This window comes from Cebus imitator, unplaced genomic scaffold (assembly GCF_001604975.1).
Source record: "Cebus imitator isolate Cc_AM_T3 unplaced genomic scaffold, Cebus_imitator-1.0 Scaffold169, whole genome shotgun sequence".
Lineage (NCBI taxonomy): Eukaryota > Metazoa > Chordata > Mammalia > Primates > Cebidae > Cebus > Cebus imitator.
The window spans coordinates 2,310,927-2,316,351 of NW_016107484.1; the positions used below are offsets into that span (position 1 = coordinate 2,310,927).

The 5,425-nt window shown below is 51.1% G+C and overlaps 1 protein-coding gene across 1 annotated transcript in view; it reads right to left on the reverse strand.

The window, feature by feature from the left end:
* Window positions 1-4,934, reverse strand: part of SBNO1 (strawberry notch homolog 1) — an 80,033-nt gene extending 75,099 nt beyond the window's left edge. Inside the window, exon 1 of the mRNA XM_037744183.1 lies at window positions 3,536-4,934. The gene's annotated coding sequence lies outside the window, so the exon portion shown is untranslated. The remainder of the gene's footprint in view (window positions 1-3,535) is intronic.
* Between the last annotated feature and the right edge of the window lie 491 nt (window positions 4,935-5,425).

Consider the following 5,425-nt stretch of genomic DNA (forward strand, 5'->3'; position numbering starts at 1 on the left):
TCACCCTGTTAGCCAGGATGGTCTTGATCTCAAGACCTCGTTATCTGCCCACCTCAGCCTCCCAAAGTGCTGGGATTACAGTGTGAGCCACTGCGCCCCGCCTGTATCTTATTTTCTTTTAATGTAATTTCAGTGGTATTCCTAAGATTGTCTTAATACTTCATGAGTTCAAGCCACAGCAAACTGGATCTGTCAATTAGCATACAAAAACAAAAAGAATTGCAAAAACTTTAGGATTGCATCATTTTAGATAGCTATTAACTGGTATTCAACGCAAAAGTAATTCCTCTTAAAAATTATCTTTGGACAGGCATGGTGGTTTACGCCTGTAATCCTAGCACTTTGGGAGGCCGAAGCAGGGGGGATCACGTGAGGTCAGGAGTTCGAGACCAGCCTAGCCAACATAGTGAAACCCCTCTCTACTAAAGATACAAAAAAATTAGCTGGGCATGGTGGCGGGCACCTGTAATCCCAGCTACTAAGGAGGCTGAGGAGCTACTAAGGAGGCTGAGGAAGGAGAAACTCTTGAATCTGGGAGGCAAAGCGTACAGTGAGCCAAGATTGCACCATTGCACTCCAGTCTGGGCGACAAGACCAAAACACCATCTCAAAAAAGACAAAAAAAGTATCTTTACGCCAGCTTTTGACAGGCAAAGCATGTGAACTCACAGAGCCGCATGGAATGTGAGGTTACTCAGTAAGACCAGACCTAAGTGTTCTCCATCTTCACAGGTGGCCAGTAACAAATCTAAGCTCAATTTAGATGCTAAGAAATGCCCAAACATATCTGTAGCTAAACTCCTTGAGACAAGCCACTTTTGTTTGAGATGGAGTCTCACTCTGTCATCCAGGCTGGGGTGCAGTGGCACCATGTCAGCTCACTGCAACCTCCGCCTCCCGGGTTCAAGTGATTCTCCTGCCTCAGCCTCTCGAGTAACTGAGATTACAGGCACATGCCACGAGATCCGGCTAATTTCTTCTATTTTTAGTAGAGACAAGGTTTCACCGTGTTAGCCAGGATGGTCTGGAACTCCTGACATAGTGATCCACGCACCTCGGCCTTCCAAAGTGCTGGATTACAGACTTGAGCCACCACACCTGGTGGAGGCAAACCACTCTTTAAACCATAAAACGAATCTGCATGCTGCCCCTAAATAGTATTTTGAGCAGGGCACTTAAAACATACAAAATTGCCTGACATATAACAGCATTCAATGAATGAATGAACGAATGAATGAATGAATAGTAGGCCACTAACTCAGTCTCTCCCCTTCAGCAACTAAAGTGAAGTTTTATTTAAGATTCTGAAGGGGGGGGACCAGGCATGGTGGCTTCGCTTGTAATCCCAGCACTCTGGGAAACCGAGGTGAGCAGATCACTTGAGGTCAGCAGTGAGACCAGTCTGGCCAACGTGGTGAAACCCTGTGTCCACCAAATATACTAAAAAATGAGCTGGGTGTGGTGGTGCACACCTGTAATCCCAGCTACTAAGGAGACTGAGGCAGGAGAATTGCTTGAACCCGGGAGGCAGAAGTTGCAGTGAGCCGTATGTGCCACTGCACTCGGCAACGAAGCCTGGGCAATGGAGCGAGACTCCGTCTCAAAAAAATAAAAATAATAAAATAAAAAAGATTTTGATGGGGCCAGGTACAGTGGCTCATGCCTGTAATCCAAGCACTTTGGGGGTCGGAGGCCAGAGGATCATTTAAGGCCAGTACCTGCCTGGTAACATGGTGAGACCCCAGCCTCTCTACAAAAAAAATTAAAAAATTAGCCGCTGTAGTGGTACACACCTGTAGTCCCAGCTACTCCGGAGCTGAAGTGGGAGGAATGCTTGAGCCCAGGAGTTCAAGCTGTAGTGAACTATGATCACGTTCACTGCACTCCAGCTTGAGCAACAGAGCAGGTCCCTGTCTCAAAAATTAAAAAATAACATAAATATCCTAAAGACAATTATATGAAATATAGTTGGAACGGAAAAAGCAGAAGTCAGAAAAAAAAAAGTAAAGTCGTCTCCAATCCGAAAAATTTTGGAAACAACGTCTTTAAAAGATGAGAGAAAATGTTCCTTTGCTTGCAAAATTAATGTCCTACTAAAGTCACCAGATAGTAGGAGATTCTGCTATCTTTTATGCAACCATGATAGCTTTCCCCAGGCTTATGAAAATGAATTATGATTGCTAGAAAATATGATGGAAAATAGAATCCCTCTGTACTGTCAGCTCATAGACTTATCAGCAAGTGCTAAGTCAATTTTTGCTAGGGCACCTCTGGGTTTGACAGCTCTCTGGAACCTCCTGGCTGACTCTTTAGAAGCCATATTCTATATCTAATTCTGGTTGTCTGGAGAATATGAAATACTTAACTCAACACAAAATGCTAATAACCAGCTTTCAAAGGTCAAAGGGGACCAGTTTTTAACCTTCCCTAACACGTGTTCAGTACAAACTTCCGGGTGCACTTACAATTGGCTGCGCAATTCAACGGATAAAAACGTTGCTTTATTTGTCTCTCATTTTCTCGCCCGTTCTTTTCCCACGTTTCTCAATCAGCGACTCCCCAAAACAAAAGCCTCCCACAGTAAACCGAGCACGCACATAAAAAGAGCTTCTGTGCGAGGATCAAGTTAGTGGTCCGCAAACATTAACCAAATAGAAGCACAAAGCAGGGGTGGGAAGGGGAGGAGCTGGATGCCAGGGTCAGGAAAGAAACAGTCACAAGGGTTTAGGAACATCCAAATCTCCTCAGCGTTATTAAACCGACCCCAAACCACTTCTGGGAAACCACCAGCATACACTGCTTTGGGGAACTCTGGATGCTTGTTACGCCAAACGCCCTCAAAATAAGCAAATCTCTAACTGCCATTCCCCTCCGTATGTATTCTTAGGGTCTGGGAGGTGAACTCGCCTGCCGAGGCAGAACTACGCGAGTCGCCCGGAGAGGCGTGAAGGGAGCCTGCACGTGTCCCCCGCGGCTTCCCCACCGCCTCAAGAGTGGGGAGTGCACGAAACTGCCGATATGGGATTCAGGTTTAGGAAGGACGACCCAGTCGCTTGCCTCCCTCCCTCGCCCAGACCCAGGAGCAAAGCTGGGGCAAGAGAGAGGACTTAAGAAGGATCCGGATCTTACTTTCCCCGCGGGTCCGGGACCCGCAGCCCCGGGTTGTGAGGCGAAAGCCAACGGGGCGAACCCAGCGGAGCCGGCGTGCACGGACTCTGCCCCGCGGTCCAAAAGGGGGTGCGTCCGGCCCGGGACAGCGGGGCTCCAGGAGCCCGAAAGCCCCACGAGCGAAGACAGCAGGGCCCGGCTCTGACGGGCGGAGGAAGCGGGTGCAGCGGCGGCAGTGCCGTCGGTACCATGCCCCCGAGAGCGCGCGGCCGCGGGGGACAGGGAGCGGCAAGGGAGGCCCCAAGCCGGGGCGAGGTGGCTGCCCCCCCCAAGTCTGGCCCCACACGGCCCCCCTTGGAGGGTGGGAGTGGGAGGCTGTCCGGGAGGGGTAGCATGGAAGGAGAAAAGGGCCAAGGGAAGGACTTACTTTCCCCGCGGAACCCGGCGCCAGGACAGCTCCTCCCGGGAGGTGCGAGTTTGAAGAACCAGGGGCGACTGGAGCGGAGGCGGCGGTGGCGGCGGCAGCAGCAGCAGCGTCCGGCTCTGCCTACCTCCCCGCCGCCATCTTGACGCCCCTCCCCCAACCCCCCCGCCCGCCGGGAGGGGCGGGGGAGGGGCGACGGACGAGGCGCCGCGCCCTCACGTGACTTCCTCCCGCCTCCCCACCCGCTCCTCTGTGCCTCTCTCCGCCCTGCCTCCCTCCTAGGTGAAGGAAGATGACTTCCCCCCCATCTTGACCACCCCTCCCAGCCTTCGCCGCCAAAAACGGACTCCGCCGGCTTTCCTAGGCCCGGTACCAGTTGTTGGATCCAAGAGAATTCCGGAACCCAAACGGTCCATTACCGCGGCTCTGGGGTGGGCGAGGGGTGAGGGGGCCGGGTTTCCGAGAAGGGGGAGGGGGAAAGCGAAGGCCGCTTAGGAGAGTCACGTGATTACTGTTTCCGCCGGCTCCCAAGGAGAGCTCGCGGTAATTCCGTTTCCCCGCCCTTGTTTCCCCCGCGGGCTGTCGGGAAGAAGGTCCGCGTGCTGGGGCCGCCGGGAGGTCGGCCGGTGGTCCGCGCGCATGCGCCCCGCGCCTGCTTTCAAACTCCGGCTAGGAAGGGCCTGGAGCTATTTTCAGAACCTGTTAGGGTGGGGAGCTGCGGCCCAGGAAGTTAGCTAGCGGCGTTTTTGTCAGTTGGAAAATCTCGTCATCACCTAGTTAGTCCTAGAAACAAAATGTTTACATATTCATTTCTTGTTAAGCTTGCTCAAATCACTTTATTGGCAGTGAAACCGCTAGTAACCTGAAGCCCTTGGCGCGTCCACTGCCAGAATCTGAGCCTGAGGCTTGTGAGCTCGGCCATCCCACGCCTGTCTTCATGCTCACCCGCAAGCCCAGCACACCGGGGCTCCCAATTAATGAATACTTAACAGTAGGGCTGTCCCTACTGCTTCTCACTTCCTCGTTTTCATCTTTTAGTTATTATTAAGCGACCTAACACAAAAAACATATTACCTTGTTGGTAACCCTTTTGTAAAGTCATTCTGAAAGTGCAGTTTGACTCCGTTGCTTGGGTAATAAGCACGCCTGGGTGATTTTTGCCCCCTACTGGCAGCGCATCCCACAAGCTTCGTGCTGAAAGCAAACCAAGTACCTGGAACAGTTGGAGGTTGCAGTGTGAATTTTTCAAGAGACAAAGTATGGGGGGAAAGGGAGCAAAAAGCAGTCATAGAAAGAATGGGAAACTTTGGTGTATATATACATAAATAGGTATTATATATTTGTGTATACATTTACAAATATTTTAAGTGCTGACTAATTGCTTTACTAATCACATTATTTCATTTAATCCTCTCACAGAAAAAAACCTGTAAAGACAAAAATAATGAAAAATATCAGGCCGGGTGTGGTGGCGGGCGCCTGTAATCCCAGCTACTCGGAAGGCTGAAGCAGAAGAAACGCTTGAACCCAGGAGGCAGAGGTTGCACTGAGCCGAGATCATGCCATTGCACTGCAGCCTGGGCAACGAGAGCAAAACTCCCTCTCAGAGGAAAAAAAATATATATATATATTTTCTAGCCGGGTACAGTGGCTCACGCCTGTAATTCCAGCACTTTGGGAGACTGAGGTGGGTGGATCAGTTGAGGTCAGAAGTTTGAGTCCAGCCGGGCGCGGTGGCTCAAGCCTGTAATCCCAGCACTTTGGGAGGCCGAGGCGGGTGGATCACGAGGTCAAGAGATCGAGACCATCCTGGTCAACACAGTGAAACCCCGTCTCTACTGAAAATGCAAAACATTAGCTGGGCATGGTGGCGCGTGCCTGTAATCCCAGCTA